Raw genomic sequence first — 19748 nt, 5'->3', positions numbered from 1 at the left:
TGATTGCTAACTCCATTTAACTTTTATTCCACTCGGCATATTTTACAATTTGTTTATTCTTTTTAATGAATACTTAGATCATTTCCAAACGTTGCTGTTTAAACAATACAACAGGGAACTGATATGAATTGGTCAGGTTTTGCTGGGATAACAAACAATCCCCAAATCTCAGAGGCTTACAACAGAAAACATTTATTTTTCTGTCCATGGGACAGTGGTTTGGCTATAGCTCCATCCTAAGACTGGGGCAGGAGAGAGCAGAGCAAAAGAGAGAGAGCAGAGAAAAAGAAGGGGCGAAGGGGCGGGCTTCGCTCTTCTCTCTGAGCATGCGCACTCCCTTTCCGGCCCTCCCAGCCAGCGCAAGAGCAGCCTAGGCACCAGGAGGAATCTTGTTAGAAATGCAGATTCTCAGACCCCAACCCAGACCTACTGAATCAGAAGCTCTGAGAGTGGAGTCCAGCAATCTGTTTCAGCAAGCCCGCTGTGGTTCTGATACCTGATAAAGTTTGAGAATCACCAGCACAAAAGAATAAAGGATTAACCATAATTAACATCCTAGAGTAGGTTCTCTTTAATGTCCTTAAGGGATGTAAATGGATAGATATTTATTAAACAGTGTGATTCTTTTTACATTACAGGCCACATTATAAAGTATTCAAATTGTATAAATTAAGAAACATGAAAAGAAACCAAGAGACACTACACTATTTATCGACATATTTATAAATAATCTTGATGGATGTGATAACTGAGTGTATTGCTGTTGATTTATAGGAAGATTCTACTTTGATTTATGCTTTTGTTTTATTACAACTGACCTTTGTGTGATCCCATTTTGTGAGGGAGTTCTTTGATCAGAGTACTACAATATTGGTCTCTAAATGAATACTTCTACGGGAGTTCATTTTCTGGCTAATTTGCATCCAAATGGCCCTATCTGAAACACTGATAACAGGGCTAAAGATAGTTTAAAGACCCAAATCTTTGGAAGAAAGCGTATTAGAGTTCAGCATGAAGAGTTGTATTATGCTAGGAGATAAAATTTCCTATATAACAATTTTCTAATCTATGCCTTTTAAAGATATAAAACAGACTTTTAGGTTATTGCTCAAATAAATAGAATCTGAATACACCTTACAACAGCTAATAGATAACAAATGTATTTTAAAAGGCAGAAAGAGGAAAGCTGTATTTGAGGACATGCTACATTTCATAACTTTTCAGGTACTTACACATGTTATTTTAATAATCTATTGGCTAAATATTATCATGTATGTGTTCAGATAAGAAAACCAGGGCTCCGAACCATGGAGTAACATCCCACGTCTGATTAAAAATCCCATGCTCTTTCCCCTGTATCACTGTGGACTTCAGCAAAACAATATTTCCATGAGTTTCAATGAATAATTTCTGGGTAGCTGCATTGAAAAAGGCGTCTGTGCCCTTGGAAAGTGCAGTATAAGTTTAACTGAGCAAGGGGTTAAATCTGAGCCTAAAATAAAGCTAACTGCTTGGTATGGAATGCATACAAACATTCACTGCTTTTTGAAGTGGGTATTTCAAACTAGTTATCGACATTTGGCTACGCAATTTTATCCAAAAACGAATTCGTGCCACATGCCAAGATACTGATCACAGTGGCACAATTTGTTGTGAAAAAGCTGCCTAATGAAAAGAGCCAAGGATTCGTGGCCACTCGCCTGGATGCTGTGTTTGCCGTGTTCCTTCTCAAGAAGTATCAGAATCAGAGACACTGTGTTCTCTTGTACGCAGCCTGGCTGGGACAGCACAGGTGAAGGAGAAACTCGGCAATCAAAATGCTCCGGTGTCAGTAATAAGACTCTTGCCTCCCATAGCTGGTTGTGAAACTGAAGTTTGACAGAATAAAGGGTTGAAATAAAATGCAGTACTAAATAGGAGTTGTCTTTACAGTAGAATTTAAAAAAACAACTTTTCAGGGCACCTGGGTGGCCCAGTTGGTTAACTGTCCAACTTCAGCTCAGGTCATGATCTCACAATTTGTGAGTTCAAGCCCCGCATTGGGCTCTGTGCTGACAGCTCAGAACCTGGAGCCTGCTTCGGATTCTGTGTCTCCCTCTCTCTCTGCCCCTCCCCCTTTCGTGCTCTGTCTCTGTCTCAAAAATAAATAAAACATTAAAAACATTTTATTTACAACAACTTTTCATCCATTTCAGAAGAACATTAAACTTAACAGAGAAAGAGTTTAGGGAATCCTGAAGATTTTCAGAAATGGGTTTACCTGAATTGGAAGGTCTACCAAAAAGTTAACCCTCTTTAAAGAAGCACTTACTGTGTTTAAAACATGCATTAAAATAAAAACACTGTTCAAAAATTGCTATTCAACCGGAGGTATCTAGTCCTAAAGGTAGTCAACAATACACTCCCATTACTAAACCCCTCCAAAATACGTACACATTGTCTAAAGACAAATTGTATACATTTTTGCTTGAAGAGGGCATCTCAGAACTATAACATTTCTGGGGAAATGGGCATCTTTATATATAATATATGTAGCATATTATATATAAATTATATATCTCTCCTTTATCTCAGACAAAATTTAGAAACCTATCTCTCTGTTGTCTCTTCACAGTGAAAATAAACAGACCATAGATGACAAATGTACAAGTTCAAAAAAGGAAATATCGAAAAACAACCAGAGGTAAGTCAGTTACTTTGGCCTCTGTGGTCAAGGAATTCAATTCATTTCCAGAACCTTTCGTTTCATATCCAAGCAATATGATCTCAGGGAGTCAGTGCCAAATGAAGCACAATGTAAATGCATTTTATGGCTGACTATTTCATCAAAATGCACTTTGCTTCAGAGAATCATTAAGAGACATGATTCAGGAGGCTTTCCAAAAAAATAATAATAATCAAAAAAATGTTAAAAATGAAGAACTAGTAACTTCTATCAAACTAAACATTGAACAATGAGATTTTTGTTGGGTTTTCCGCATAGGTGCTATGTCCTATGCAGTAGACATTAAATATTGAACCCCTGGAAGATCTTCCTTCCTCGGAGCTGACCAGGTGGTAATGGTAGCGATCTTGGAATGTTAGGCTCTCAGTGATTTATAAGGTCATGACAAAACTCTAGTTTTTCATAGGATCATTTTGAGTCATTATGCAAGATGGATAGGGCATTAGAGAACCATTCCTTGAGCTCTTATAATATTCTCCCAAGCACAATGATGTCATCCACTTACACCATTGGCTCGTCACAGTGCACTGAAAGGTAGAAGTGGTGGCTGAGATCCCATGAAGCACCCTCTCCAATGGTAAATCCTGCCAGAAGATTAAAAGCATTTTTCTCCCCACTGTCACAACTTCAAGTTTGGTAATAACCAATCCACAAAATAACACAGTAAATGTCCAGTAAGGTAATGCGTTCTTCCTTGAGCTGGAGCTACTAGACCCTGGCCCACCTCTGCCCTGTTATTGCAACTGACAAGAGTAATTATCACATGCTGAAATTTGTTTTGCTTTTTTTTTTTTCCCACTCACTATGAGATTTGGGAAGGGTATGAGCTGTACAATTAGATGATGATTCCATTAACACAAATCTCTTCAATAGAGGCCTTCAGTTCATTAATCTCCAATAAAGCAATCTATTTAGGACATTGTTGAAATAGCCTTGAGTCACTTCACATGATAGCATAAGGATCCCCGGAGACTCACCCACGTTAAATTCATCTGGAGGAAATGTTTTTCCCCTTGCCTCTAAGCTTCTCTCCTGACCTCTTCTATTTCTATAGTGTTGGAGAATTTCACAAATCTGTCAGTCAGACTCAGACTGTGTTATTTCCTAACGTGATGGCAGAAAAATGGGACAAGAACTCAGAGTGTGTGTTGTCTATGACCGGAACCATCATCTCATTGTCAACTTTCATTTGCAGTTAGGGCTGCTAAATCAAAGACGTGAGTTGGCAGGTACTTAATATCTTTCACCTGCTACCCTTTTGCACTCAATTCTGTGCCCCAGAATGGCCTTGCAGATTATGTCACTGGCCTTCCTTGCAGTGACAAGCCACTTCTTTCTCATGGTGGCCAAACCTGACTCTTTTCTTCCTGGTTCCTAGTAACCTCTCTCTTCCTTTCTCCCTTCAGGCCATATTATATTTCAAAGTAATAGTAATTAAAACACTGATACTGGCATAAAAACAGACTAATGGAACAGAATAGAAAGCCCAGAAATAAATCCAAACATACAGTGTTAATTTTTTTTCCAAGATTTTACTTTTAAGTCATCACAACACCCAATGTGGGGCTTGAACCCACAACCCTACGATCAAGAATCCTACACTCCACCAACTGAGCCAGCCAGGTGCCCCACTGTTAACTAATTTCTACCTCAGGCACCTAAAATACACAGTGGGTTAAAGAGAGCCTCTTCAATAAATGGTGCTGGGAAAACTAGATATCTACATGCAAAAGAATGAAATTGGACCCTTATCCTATAAACAAACATCTACTCAAAATGGGTTGAAGACTTAGACAAAATACCTGGAATGAGTAAAATTCCTTGAAGAAAACACAGGGGAACGTTTCTTGATATCGGTCTTGGTTATGATTTTCTGGATATGACATGAAAAGCACAAGCAACAAAAGCAAAAATAAACAAAGGCTAGACCAAACTAACAAGCTTATGGGGAGCTAGGGCGCCTGAGCGGCTCTCTCAGTGAAGCAACGGATTCTCTATCTCAGCTCACGTAGTGATCTCATGGTTTGTGGGATTGTGCCCCATGTTGAGCTCTGCGCTGACAATGCAGAGCCTGCTTAGGAGTCTGTCTCCCTCTCTTTGCCCCTCTCCCACTGTGCTCTCCTTCTCTCTCTCTCAAGATAAATAAATTAATTTTTTTTAAAAAGCTTCCGGGGCACCTGGGTGGCTCAGTCGATTAAGCATTTGACTCTTGATTTTAGTTCAGGGCATCATCACAGAGTTTGAGCCTCACTCGTGTTGAGCTCTGTGCTGACAGTGCAGTGTCTGCTTGGGTTTCTCTCTCTCCATCTCTCTCTTTGCTCCTGACCTTCTCATTTGCTCTCTCTCTTAAAATAAATAAGCATACAAAAAAGCAGCTGCACATGAAAAAAAAATAACAAAATGAAAAGACAACCTACAGAAAGGGAGAAAATATTTTCCAGCTATGTATCTGGTAAGGGGTCAGTGTACAACATATAAAGAACTCATACAACTTAATGGCGAGGATAACAATGGTAATAATAATAACGTGGTTTAAAAAATGAGCAGAAGACATGGATAGACATTTTTTCAAAGAAGACATCCACATGGCCAACAGACACATGAAAAGATGGTCAACATCACCAGGGGAATGCAAATTAAAACCAGAGTGAGATATCAACTCACACTTATTAGGATGGTCATTATCAAAAAGACAAGAGATAACAATTGCTGGTAAGGATGTGGGGAAAAGGAGGAATCCTTGTGCACTGTTGGTGGGAATGTTAATTGGTATAGTCAGTATGGAAAACAGTATAGAGGTTTTCCTCCATAAAAAATTAAAAATAGAACTACCATATGATCCAACAGTCTCTCTTCTAGGCATATGGCCAAAGCAAATTAAAACAATACCTCAAAGGGATATCTGCTCTGCCATGTTTTTTTTTTTGCAGCATTATTTGCAATACCGAAGTTACAGAAACAACTTCAGTCTCCATGGGTGGAAAAATGGATAAAGAAATGGTGGTATATGTATAAGGAATGTTATTCAGCCTTTAAAAAGAAGGAGATCCTGCCATTTGCAACAACACAGATGAGTCTGGAGGACATTATACTAAGTGAAGTAAGCCAGACACAGAAAGAAAAATACTGCATGATTTCACTTACGTTTGGATTCTAGAACAAGTAGAAATCATAAAAGCAGAGAGTAGAACGATGGTTACCGGGGGGGAGGGGTGGGAGTTGATGAGGAAAATGGGGAGATACTGGTCAAAGGGTACAGAGTTTCAGTTATGTGGGATGGATAGATTCTAGAGATCATGATGACTATAGTTAATAGTATCGTAGGATGGAGATTTGCTCAGTTGATCTCAGGAGGTGCCCTTACCACACACACAAAAGGTAATTATGTGAGGAGATGACTCTGTTGATTGGTTTGACTCTAGTACTAATTTTACTATGTGTATGTATAGCAAAGCATCACGCTGTACACAATATACAGTTTTTTAGTAAAAAAATAAAAGTTCAGCTGCTCTTTGCCTCAGGATGCTGCACTATCCATTGTGATTCCAGTCGTCTAATGGTTCTCATGCTGGAATCATTTGAACGGTTTATTAAAGCAGATTGCTTAGCCCATTGCACGAGTTTTGGATTCAGTAGGTCTTGGGTGCAGCCAGACTTTGCATTTCTAACGAGTTCCCAGGTAATGCTGGTGCTGCCGGTGTGAGACCACACTTTGAGAATCACTGCTCTCTACTGACACCTTTGTTTACAAAGAATATAGGCTGATAGTGTACAGTAATAGCTGCCAGGAAACCACGCCCAGGGTTGCCAACAGCTGGTTCAAGAGAGATAATTAATAGGCCTGCTTGTATCAGTTAGGGTCCCAACTGGAAACAGATGGCACACTTCAAATAGGGTAATTCCCTCCAGCCAGTAAGTGAATGTGCTAACCTTGTTAGGCTCTGGGGTTTTGTACCGAAGACCTAAGCATACAGGCAAATAAACCTCCTGAACTCTGCCCATCTCCACACACACTCATTTAAAACAGCTGACATAAGGCCAAGTTACGAGGTTATATCTATCTGTACCCTGGCCGAGAGGCCCGAGTAGGTGTCCTAGCTGTATACTCCGAAGAGCACCTGTTAGCTTTGACCTCTTGATCCCACTAGTTTATCTTTACTCCAAGTATTACTCTTAGGATTTTAGGTGTCTAGGAAAGCTTTCTGTGATGGGTCAGACTTTTATCGAGGCAGTCCGATCTCCCTTACTCCGAACTCTGGCCCATTTCTCTACCAACTACCTCACCAGCTATTCTCACTTCAACACAGGGTACGGGGTTATTTTATTTCTTTCCGTTCCTGAATCTGAGGTTATATCCATTCTTGCTACCCTCCATTTCTCCAAATACCTGTCAAAAGGTATTCAATGGACACATCCATAGCTTTAGATCGCCCTCGTTACAACATTCTCCCTGTCTTGCTGTATTATTTTGGCATTACATATTTTTAATAGTAACATATTAAAAGAAGAACTTACATAAAATATTTTTAAGTTAATAAGCACAGGATGAATACAATCAACTAGGAACCCATTCTTCGTCTCAGAACTGGAATATCCCTATGCCGGAGTATATCTCCCTATCCTGTCCACCGGCCTTCTCTCCTCAAGTAGCCATGATCCTTTTTAAAAACAAATATGCTTATTATACCTTATGCATATTTTCCTACACAACATATTGTTTTGCTTTGCCGACTTTTGAACAAATTTTCTAGAATTTCTATTTCTTACTCCATATTCTATTCCTAAAACTCATTCTTATTGTTACATGAAACAAGAGTACGTTCATTTTCCCTGTGAAAATGTCACAATGTGAAAACGGTGGGATTTATTTTTTTAATTCTCTCCTTGTGTGTGTTTCCCATTTTTGGTTATTATGAACAAAACTGCTGTAAAATTTCAGGGCACCTGACTAGCTCAGTCAGTGAATCATGTGACTCTTGATCTCAGAGTCGTGAGTTTAAGCCCCATGTGGGACGTAGAGATTTCTTAAACATAAAATCCTAAAAAAAGCCTGCTAAAAATTTTCTTATACATATCACGTGGGTTTGTGCCTCTTGTGTGTATTCAACCTGGTGGAGAATTGGTGGATTATGGGGCGATATGCAGATTCGTCTTCACGATTGTTCTCCAACATACTTGCGCCAGTTAACAGTCCAACCAGTGCAGTGTAAGAGTTCAAGTTGAGCCATATCTTCACCACCTCTGATATGATCAGACATCTTAACTTTTGCCCTGTGGTTTGTATATAAGAGTATTACATTGACGACTTCACTTTTATTTCGCTAATAACTAATGAAAGCTTCTCTTCTTATGCACAGCATTCATTTCTGGGGCTGCCTTTGCAAATGACCCCACACTGGGTGGCTTAAAACAACAAAAATGTATTCTCCCACAGTTCTGGAGGCCAGAAGTCCAAAATCAAGGGGTTAGTATAGTTGTGCTCCTTCTGATGGCCTCAGGAAGAATCCTTCTCTGCATCTCCCAGGTTCTGGCAGCACCAGGCATTCCTTGGCTTGTGGCTGCAAAGTCCCAATTCGTGCTTTTGCCTTCCTCACAGGTCTGTGTGTCTCTCACCTCAGTGTCTTCTAAACCCACTTGCCTTTGGAAATAGGCTCACTCGAATAATTAAGGATGATTGAAATGATCCAGATTCTTAATTTAATTACATCTGCAAAGACCTCTTTTCCAAAAAGGTCACAATCACAGGTTTTAGGGATTAGGACACGGATGCACATTTCAGGGGCCACAATGTACCCCACGATATGTACAATCACTATTCATTTCCTCTTCCAAGTTACAGGTTTGTGATTTTCCCCATTATTCTATTGAATCTTTCCTGGTTTTCTATTGAGACTTTTTCTTTTTGATATGCAGGACTTCTTTTATGTTAAAGATATTATATTTTTTTTTGTCAATTGCATTTGTTATATGAGCATTCTCCCAATCCTTGGCCTGCATGTTCTCTATTTATTTATTTTGAGAGAGAGAGAAAGAGAGAGAGCAAACACGTAAGCTGGAGAGGGCTAGAGAGAGGGAGAAAGAGAGAGAGAGAGAAAGAGAGAGAAATCAGCAGCCTTCACACTTGTCAGCACAATGTGGGGCTCAAGCCCATGCATGGTAAAATCATGTCCTGAGCCAAAGTCAAGAGTCAGACTCTTAACCTCCTGAGCCACCTAGGCTCCCCACGTTTTCACTTTTTAAAATGATGTCTTTTGATAAACAGAGGTTCTTGATTTTTTATGTCATTGAATTGTCCAATCTTTTCTTTCATGATTAGGCTGTTGCATGTCTTATCTAGTAAATCCTTCCATAGCCCCAAATAAATTATTTTCTTATATTTTCTTCTAAATAGTTTAACAATTGGACTTAGAGCCCTAGGTCTTTAATTCAACAATAGAACATTTTGTGCACAATATGAGATAAGAGTCTAATTGTACTTTACTCCACGGATGGGGATGACCATTTCCCTTCATCCTGTCTCAGTGTCAGGAGCAGCAGTGGATATCTTACAGTTATGTGACTGTAAGCTTGAGGCTATAAGGCATGATGTGAATGACAAAAGCATTTTATGTTAAGGATACAGTCAACATTTAAGTGATATCAGCTTTATTACAGAGCACAATTCAACAGGTATCATTTAGAAAGAATCAGAAAATTGAGGTGAATGTCTATGCTCTACTAACAGCACGACATGCATGGCATCCTACAAGCCTTAACTAACCCGATCTCATATATAGTTAAGTCTGTCCCTAGTTAAGCTTAACTACCATTACAGGTAACGTAGAGTAGTTGTGTTGGCATTTGGAGTAGCATATTTACCAAATGACATCACTAAATAAAGTGGTGCCAAGAACTCTCTCTCTTGCCCATCAGGTGGATGAGTCAGCAGTGCCGTGTGTGGGTAAGGTAATTGTGGGCACACTTGGTTCATTGCATGTGCATTCAATCAATCATGCAAATTAGCCATTGTGTGAGACAGTCAATTGAATCCATAATTTCATGTTTAATAAATTGCATACATACACACAAAAGGAAATCTATTTGAGGTCTTAAGAAACTCAGTTTTATAAAATGCATGATTCTTTTTCGCACAACGAAAGAAATAATTACTTAAACTCAATCTGTAATTTCTGAACTTCATAAAAAACACAAATCCTCTTTTAGAAATTCATAATTGGTGAAGATGGCATGATCATGATTTTTATATACTGTGTTCTTTTTGACTCTGTTTTGGAAAAGTCATTTGTTAGACTAGAAACCTTTAGCCCTGCTGTGTCCAAAATGGTAGCCATAGCCTCTTATGACTGTTTAAATTTAAGTGATTCAAAATCAAATAAAAAATTCATTCCCTCATTTTGCACTCACTACATGTCAACTAAGTGTTCAGGACAACATAGATTAAACATTTCCATCCGCACACAAAGTTCTTTCGGATAGTGGTGTTCTAGATATTATCTCTCAATCTATTTGTATGGTTGTAACATTCATGTAATACTTTAAGGTTTACCAAATATTTTCTAATCCATGCTTATACTGAGTCCTCAGTATGTTATCGCAAGGAAGCCTTTATTCCAATTTTTTTATCCATTGCTGAGCAACGAATTCCCCCTAAAATTTAGCAGTTTAAAATAGCAAATTGTTTATTATGTCACAGAAATCTGGGAGCAGCTTAGCTGGGTGATCTGGCCTTTATGAGTTTGCAGTCAAGCTGTCTCCGGGGGCTGCATGCATCTGAAGGCTTGACTGGGGCTGAAGGGGTCACTTCAGTCTTGGAGTTTCAAATTGGTTGGTTCCAAGTTGGTTGGAACTGTGGCTGTTGGAAGAAGCCTTCAGTTCTTCAGTATGGGGGTCTTTGGCTTGTCCCAGAGCAAATAATAAAAAAGAGAGAGCGAGCGGGCGCACGTGCTTGGTGTCTTTTATAACATAATCTTGAGAAGTGACATATCATCCCTGTGGGCTTCTTCTACTGTCACAGACCCTGGTTGGTAAGATGTGGGAGGAGTTTACACAAAGGTATGAACATCAGAAGGGAGGCTCCCTGGGGCCCCATCTTAGAGTCCAGCGAATCACATCACTATTTAAAAAGCTCAGTAACTTGCCAGTCAATGTTAGAGGCTAAACTCTCACTTAAATTCTCAGACTTTTAACTCCTTTCACTCTCTTCTACACACTCTGCCTTCACCCATTTAGATCCTGCCTCAATCCCTTTAAACAGTTTGGCTTTTTTAAAAATAAACCAAGGACACAGACTAATAATGTTAACCTGTAAACATTACAGCCAAGATTCAGAAGGTCTTAGAAGCTTGATTAATAACAGTTGTTCCTCTCTGTTTCTTTGCTTTTTCAGGAAAAACAGTTACAGAGGAGTAGAAGCAAAAGAAGGTGCCTGCTACTGCCAACACTCTCCCCTGGACCAAACTCTAGGCCTTGACCTTGGTGTCTGTCCTTCTTAGGCCGGAATCACCCAGTTGTAGCAAGAATCCCATAGAGGTGGCTAAATCCTAATCCGCCCCCTCTGGCTATTTGATTAAAGGTCCTCATCCCTGCCATCTCCCAGGAAATATTGGATCACCTTGGCTGCCTTCAGCAAGAATCCTGTCGGGTCAGTTTGGCCAGAATCCCCTCTCCCCCACCTTACTCTACAAAGATTGCTTTGTTCTTTGTCTCTCATGCAACTGCCCACAGAGGAGAAGAGGCTTTTTACTCACTGTTGCTTAGAAAAGGGGCAGAGGTAGACTCTCTTCCTTCTTAAACCCACAAAACAATAAAGCGGACTTAAAGATAACCTTATCTTCAACCATTGCACATCTTAATTGGAAAATTTATTTTGTTTTTTGTTTTTTAATGATTCTATTTCAATAAAGGGCAGAGTGTGGACAAAGCAGGCCATGGTGAATATAAACTGATTTCACTTTTTGGCTTGGCATGAGATGTTGAGAACCCGAAGAACAAATAGATGCAAATTCTAAATGTCATGCATCTACTGCCAGTGAGCACTCAGCTGACTGCTTTATCCTCTGGTAATTATTTGGAAGCACGATTTGGTTAGCAATCACTCCAGATTCTAAGAAAGTACTTCTGGGAATTCCTTACAAAGATATTGGGAAATATGCTAAAAAGGTTTTGGCACTTAGAGGAAAGAAGAGGAGGAATGAAAGAAAATTTTTTAGTTGAACAAATAAAATTTCCTATCCTTATTTTCATCTTCTTTATGGTGGGAAAATTGGCAGTGTGCATGACTGAATCACTGTGTATCTAAAAACTTCCTTCTAACCATTAAGGAAAAGTTATAAGGGTCGTTCTATCTTGTTGTTAGAGTCAGGCTCAATTCCTATTGACCCATGAGTTGAGAAGGTACATTATTTATTTTTTCTTTCAAATAATTTCCACTATATTTGAAAAAATACTACCTAGCTGTAGGAGATGGTGTCAGTTCAAGCACCCCAAATCTGACTCAATCCAGCTTAAATGAGATGGAAATTTTTGATCTCCTATGAAAAGAAATCTGGAGTTAAGAAGGTCTTCGAAGACAGTTGATTCAGTGTCACTGAGAATCCTTATTTGCTTTTCCTGGTTTAGGCCTCATCCTCAGCAAGTAAGAAAACTGTAACAGTCCCAGGCATGAAATCCTAATCTGACAATGTCCACAGAGAGACGTAATGTCTCTTATGGATCTCTCTTAGGGGGGAGAACATTTTCTTTTTCCAGACTCTCTCTGACATCCCATTGGCTCTAGTTGGTCCATATGCTCGTGACAAAGGATACAGAATTATCCTTTGGACTTAGATAGATCATCTCTTAGAGAAAGGTCTTTGGGGGACTATTACAATTCTCATTTCCCAAACGGGATCCTTTTAATCTCTATATCATATTAGCTTTTATGACCGAAACAATTCTACCAAGAAAAGGGATGGGATCTTAGTAGTCAAAAAGTATTGGTAGAGAGAATTTCCCACATAGTCATATGGGAAAGTATAAAAGAAAGAAAGGAGAATTGGAGAGAGATAGAAACACTAGCGGTTGCGGACCAGGAAAAGGAAAAGTGAAGTGTAAATTGAAACACTGATCATGGAATCTTGTGAGATGGTCCATGTCAGAATTCACCGAGAACAATTGGTGTGCATGTTTTTCTGCTGTTCAGATTAAACAAGGGAAAAGTCAGACAATGATTTTGAATCAAAATGAGTTTAAGAGTATGTATATCTGCCTAGAAAAATAGGAAAGCCAAACAAATAATGGGTGTATTACACACATATATTCCTAAACACAATCAGTGATGTTCTCATTCTGTGATTAAAGGACCCGCTTTTAAACAAATCCTTCTCCATCCTCAATGCAGCTGCCACAAAGGAGCGTCTTCCTCCAGCCATCATTTGTTAGATTTTTGTTCTCGCAGGTTGCTTCTTGAACCCAAACATTGCTGACAACAGCCACTTTGGTCATAAAGGGTTCACATGAGGTACAGGGTAGAGGAGTTAGTGCATTATATTGTTAAGAGTGTCACCTAATCTACCTAAACTTTAGTTTTTCCTCTGGAACAAGGTGGTAGGGTATTAATTGCTAATACCTTATAAGATTTGTAAGAATTACGTGAAATGATGCGTATGAAGAGGTGGGAGCAGAGTCTGGGGCGTAATTGGTATCACATCAAGGTTACTTTTTACTCTTGGTTCTACAGAGCCTCCTAGCTGGGATGCAGTGGTAGAGTGAGAGATAGTGGGCAAATTGAGGAGGATAATGATGTAGTAATTATCAAATTGTTTATTGGTATCTCCCAACAGCGAGGGCAGGTTTTTGTTTGTTTTGTTAGAGATTCCTTTATAAGGAGAGTAAGACTCCCCAAATTCAGTAATATAAGCAAATACATTAGATTTTATGTAGCAAAAACAAGACTCAAACCATATCTACTGACCTTGAGTGTAATGTTCTTTCTACTACCTCTACTGAGACAGGGCTTTAACAGTTTCTGAATGATTCATGGCTTACTGGTCAAAAAGGTAGACTGGAGATCCTTCAATCAGCGAGCTGAGAAAACATCTGAAGAATTACATTTATCCTGCGAGCTGAGAAAACATCTGAAGAATTACATTTATCCTGCAAGATCTGTTTCCAAACTACTTGGGGGTGTTGATCTCATATTTGTAATGACAGAATATCTACCACCAGCCTATTGTACTATATATTTATCCCTAAAATGAAGGTATCCTTTTTTTTTCTTTTAAATAGCCTTCCAGTAGGTAAATTGTAATGCCTCCAAATATTGCCCAACTGGCTACATAGCATCTGGAATTTCACCATCAGAATAAAATTTCATCATTAAGATTTAGCTGTAAGAAAGCCCTTGTTATAATGCCCTTGGAAGGGACTAGGAATTTTAACATATTCATACCCACAGTTAACCACGACTGAATCTTATCAGATTGAGTAGTTGTCTGCTCTAATGGCCCCCTTGGAGAGTGCAAGCAGATCCCGGAGGAGAGCTGTATTTGAATGCAAAGAGTAAAATAATTCGAAAGCTGGGGAAGTGGAGAGGGCGGAAGAGGGTGTTACCTCCAGGAAGTGTAGGCAGAAAAAGAGTGCTGACAGTCGAGAAAGCAGTGACAACCTTCACAGAGGGTGGGATACCCGAAGCCAGTCAGACTACTTAGAAATACTTAATCTTAGGCCTAGGCCTACACATGTCTTAGAATTCTTTTCTGCTTTAAACTTAGTGGTTTTTTCCCTGGTTTTAGTACTCAGCAATGAAAGAAAACAATTACAAGCCTATGCGAGGCCATGTTAATATTACTTAACCATCACACACATAAAACTTATTAAAATTTGAGTCCTTTATAATGTCACATAGCATATTACTGGCACTTGATAAATATTTGTGGAATGAGTGAATCTTCTGTGATTCTGGTGGTGGTGTTGTTTTTGTTTTACTTTGCAAATGATTCAATATTGGGTGCATGAAAAACTCTAATACTTGATGTCACTTTCCAAAAACGATAGCAAAGTGTGTAACAATGCTGTCCAATCGAATTCCCTGTCATGATGAAAATATTCCTTAACTGGCCCTGAACAACAGGTAGCCAGTAGTCACAAGCTGATATTGTGTACTTGAATTGTAGCCAGTGAGATCAAAATAACTGAATTGTAAATAAATTGAAACAGCCACTTGTGACTAGTGTCTACTGATGGTATTAGACTATACAGGTCTGGGGTTTGTTAAAAGTTTTCTCTCCACTTCCTTTGTTAATATCTCTTAAGTTTTTCTTTACTTTTCTTTCTTTCTTTTCTTTTCTTTTTTCTTTTTTTTTTTTTTTTTTTTTGAGTAATCTCTGTACCCAACATAGGGCTCAAACTCACAAACCTTAGATCAAGAGTCACAGTCTCTACGGACTGAGCCAGCCAGGTGCCCCAGACTTGCCCTATGTTTTTAAAAATAGCTATTTTGATTAGTACCATCAATTGTAGATGTTTCTTTTGTTTATGTTTTTTTCTTTTTTTCAAATGGGAATACTTTGATTTACAGAATAACTCTAAACACTTGTAGAGCACACCGAACTGACTTGCAAAGCAGCAGCTGCGAAGAACTGATGTGCGTCATTTATAAGAACTTGTAATATGTGGTCAATTTCTAATTTCAACTATTGACATAAAAGGAGTGAGCCTGCGTACTGGAAATAGTGAGGCATGAGGTCTGTCCTCTGCAGAGACAGGCTGGCCTCCCAAGCCAGGCTTTCTTTTGATTGTCTCCTCCCTCCTCAGGAATCTGGCACCTTCCAGCTGCCCTCTGGTCTGCGGAGGCCCTAAGGTCCTTTCCCAAAATTCTGTCTCCTAGCTTCCCACTGCCCTCTCCTCCCTTCTAAATCAAAATGTATCTTTAATCATTTGTGATAACCTCCCTTTATCTCTTCCTAACTTTGGAGATGTGAAAGCTGACACAGTGCAAAAATAGGGTAATAAAGCTGCTATTGATTTACTACTGTGTGCTTGCTAGACACTTTATATGACGCTCAGTGAAAGTGGGGCCTGCAGGAATGAATGTTACCTCCCCGGCAAACAAATGGCATTCAGTAAATATTTTTTGATATACACCAATACACTTTTCCGCTGGAAACAGACATTATCCCCTTATCACAGATGAGGAAACTGAAATTTTGAGACGTTACAGGACTTCCTCAAGGCTAAGCATATAATACTATAACATTTAATCTTCCTTCTGTCCTGTTTAACTCCTAGCCTTGTTTCCAATGTCCTCAGGGTTTTGCTCTTTACCTTTCAAAGAGAAAGACGAGCTAAAAGCAGATTTACATCAATGGCTGCAAATGTACTGATAGATCCAGATCCGGTTCCCAGCGTCCTCGCCCTTTTCATTTTCAGGGTCCTCTGAATTTTAACGACAACCTTCTGTGGACAGTGTCAACTCCCAGAAATGGCTCCCAGGGAATTTCACGCTGTTCAGGACAGATTTTATTCTGGTACATCAGCGGCATTAGGGGGGAAAAAAAAAACACCATACAACCAACACACATTCCACAGTAGATATTTTCCAGGAGTCCGGACGCTTACGTAAAAACAACACATTCACTTATAAATTAAATATCAATAGTGTTTGCATTTATCTTAGTCTACACTACGGGTAGACGACTGATTTGTGTATTGGCCCCGATCCCTGTGGACGATTTGTAAGAAACGTTAAAAATTGGCTCCTCCTCCATCTCTTCCCCACACCCCTCGGAACCTTATACGCTTCGGAGTACCGTGTAAAAACGTAGGCGCTTTTGCAAAGGATTTGAAAATTAAAATATGGCTCTGTGATTTTCAACACAAAGACCACAAACAGCGCTAGAGGACAAGAACTATCGAAAACACATCACATCCAGAAGTTGGAGGGCTACAAAGTACAAGTCGTCCAGGCCAGTCTGCAGAAGACGGTTCTTGCTTCCGCCCTGCGAAAACCCGGCAAGCGACACGTCGCGACGAGTTTCAGCTGCAGAAGGGGGAGAGCATCACCTGCAGTTCGACGCGTGGGAAACGCTGCGGGAGGGGGCTTGCAAAAAGGAAACGCAGAGGGGTGCGCGCCGCGGGGCTCCGGGGCCGCTCCGGTGCTGAGTGCGAGGAACGAACGCCGGCGCTCGGCAGAGCCGGGGACACGCCGCCCGGCGGAGAGGGACCCAAGCCGCCGGGCAGAGAGCGCAGCGGCCGCGGAGACCGCTCCGGCGCTGAGCTCGCCGGGTGCTCCTGTCCAGGAGGCGGACCCCGCGGGAGAATCCCAGCCGCGCGGCGGGGCGGGGGGCGAGGCGGGGCGCTGACGTCACCTCCCCTCCCCCACCTCCTCCAAGAGGGAGGGAGCGGGGAAAGAGGCAGCGATCCGCCGCAGTTCCCGGCCGCAACTCCTAAACTCGGCGGCTCGCTGCCTGGACATGTCCTGACAAACTTGGCTTCTCCTCGGCCCTCTCGGCAGCCCTCGCGCACTCTCATTTCACCTCCCTTCGGTGCCCAACTTTCCACCCAGGACGGGAGCCTCCGGACATGTGGTCACCTGGGTCCAGGCAGCGCCGGCGGATCGCACTCTCGGTGGGGACATGCTGAAGATCCGAGGGAGTCAAAGTTGGTACTTCACATACAGCTTTTTAACAAATACCCAAATTGCGTGGGGATCACGGAGCTGCCGAGGACTTTAAAGCCAGCACCCAAGGAGTCGGCTGGACTGGTGAGTTCTTTGTTCAGCGCAAGCCTTTTGTATTTAAGTTTAAACGTAAATGAAATTANTACGTGGGGGTGTTTGGCTCTGAGCTAGTGCAGGGAAGCGTGTGCATCCTCCAGGCTCTGTTCTTGGCGAGCTGCACACCCCTCTGGTTGTACATGCCTCGGAAAGGAAAGCTCAGTCTGCACGGGTTTTGGAATTCATAAAATACGCAGAAAGCAGTGTTCAAAAGAACTTGAAAAGCGGTGCTGCTTGTGCATTATTTTGAATGTAACTTATTATAGAAATGGTGCCCAGGGAGGGCGCAGCGGGGGCCGCGTGATCCGCAGTGGCGCAGCGCCCTCTAGTCCGGACACCCGGCAAGGCGCGCGGTCCCTGCTGGTGTCCGCGCGGACCGCGAACTTGGACCTGGCCGCGCGCGCCTGGGACGTGGGCGTGAGCTCCCAGTCTTCACTTACCACCCATTCCAGCCCATTCTCTAATCTCCAAATACTAGCTTGGGTGGACTGGATTGAAAGGCAGGGCTGGAGGGAGGCGTTTTTGTTTTTAAAGGAACCGTCCCCTATTCCCCTAATTGCCAAAAGCCTTTGGGGACAGGGTTAGGGAGGGCCGACTATGGAAAAGACGAACGTAAAGCTCCAACTACCTTCCCCTTTCTTGTGAAGGTAACTCGATGGTAGTAAAGAGCCATCTCTGTTTCGTTTCGTTTGGGCTAAAGGATCAGAAAAATGTGGCAGCGCCGGTCTGAAATCTCCATCTCTGGCTCTCGGCTGTTCCTGTGGCGAAAAAGTGCAACTTCTTCCGGGCAATTAGGTTTCGCAGTGAGCCTGGAAAATCGGGATTCCCAAACAGATGCTTTAGCTCTAATAAGCGTTCTTATTAATTAATGAATGGTAGTTTTGTGCAGGAATTCTTTTGTGTCGTTTATAGCATTGTGTGATTTTATGTTACCGGATGGTGTCTTTTTACTTTTCAGTGTTCTTCCTTCCCCTCCAACTCTACCTCCCTCCCCCAGCAAACTGCTGGGGTTCTTGTGTGACTGTGATTTGTTGAGAGTTAGAATTCGGCAAGGGGCGCATACCGGTAGAGCTCGGAGACCTGATCCTCTTATTTTCGAGGTGTTCAAGTATGAAATCGACCTGTAACTCCAAGAGCACTTTGCGCATTTATGGCGATGGCCAAGGGTTTGGATGATGGTGTTTGCTGGGTGTGTGGATTTCTGTGTCGTCTAAATAATCCGCAGGGAATACACCACAGACTCCTAGTGCCACGCATCAGCACGTTCATTCTGCAGGCATTCTTTTTCCTTCCCAGCCATAACCTGCGAGACGCCTTCATTTTTCAAACGCCTTCTTTAGTACGGTCTCGGAAGAGGCTGCATTAACTTTCAACCAGGCAGGTCTCTCTTTAGCCCTAGACACCCTCGCTCGCATGTGCCTTGCAGTTCCCGCTGCAGTAGCCTCCACCGGTTCCGGGGAAGTCGGATCTCTTTGTCCTCCCAGAGTTAAATGTTCGAGTCCCACAAACTTTCCGAGGTCACGGCCGCCCTCCCCTGTGGGCTGTTTTCCCACGGCCAGGACCACGCCGCGCTTCGGCGGAGTGTCCGCTCTGCGGAGCCCGCGCCGAGGATGCGCTCACAGCCCCGCGCCCCGGGACGCGCGCTCGGGCGTGTGGCCCAGCGCGGGGGCTCCCCCTGGTCCCCAGGGACCCCGCAGTTTCGCGTTAGACTCGGTTCACAGTGTGTGCGGCGGACTTGCCGGCTGGGAAAGCGCACGAGGCGGCAGCGCAGCCCTTTGTCCCGCAGACGTGGGGGAGTCGCGAGTGGCCGCCGGAAGGGGCCGGCGTTGGGGTTCGTAACCAGGGTCGTCGGGGAGGTTATGGGGTTTAGCCCGCTCTGCATAAAGAGGCGGCAGAGGAAGCGCTTTCATTTTCCCTGGATCTCCGTGTACACTGCAGAAGGAAGTAGATCCGATCTAACTGCATTCCTTTTGAGACCTTTCGGAAGATTTTAATTCCACCAAGCAACTGCAGACCCAGAACCAAGGCTTTCAAATGCAGATTTAGGAATTTCCTGAAGGTGCTACGGGGAGGGAGCCGGGGGATGCTCACTTTTTTTTTTTTTTTAAAGCTAAACTGGTTCCCCTTTCCTAGCAGGAAACATTCCATATTAATTCCCTGCACAAATCCGTGTGCTAGCCGTAACCAACGTCCGCACTAGAGCAAGCCGCACACACACGTTCCTCGGGGCGTCGCAGGATCACCGGGGGCACTCGCTCGTCTCCGCGGGAG

At 42.1% G+C, this 19748-nt stretch overlaps 1 protein-coding gene across 2 annotated transcripts in view; it reads left to right on the top strand.

Moving 5' to 3' along the window:
• Positions 1-17316: 17316 nt before the first annotated feature.
• FAT1 (FAT atypical cadherin 1) overlaps positions 17317-19748 on the top strand; it is a 125969-nt gene continuing 123537 nt past the window's right edge. Inside the window, exon 1 of one of the 2 annotated variants that reach the window (XM_077775054.1) lies at positions 17317-17465. The gene's annotated coding sequence lies outside the window, so the exon portion shown is untranslated. The remainder of the gene's footprint in view (positions 17466-19748) is intronic. The other variant, XM_077775055.1, reaches the window with a different exon arrangement.

This window comes from Crocuta crocuta, unplaced genomic scaffold (assembly GCF_008692635.1).
Source record: "Crocuta crocuta isolate KB4526 unplaced genomic scaffold, BGI_CrCroc_1.0 scaffold734, whole genome shotgun sequence".
NCBI classification, from domain to species: domain Eukaryota; kingdom Metazoa; phylum Chordata; class Mammalia; order Carnivora; family Hyaenidae; genus Crocuta; species Crocuta crocuta.
This window is presented reverse-complemented; position numbering and strand designations above follow the sequence as displayed.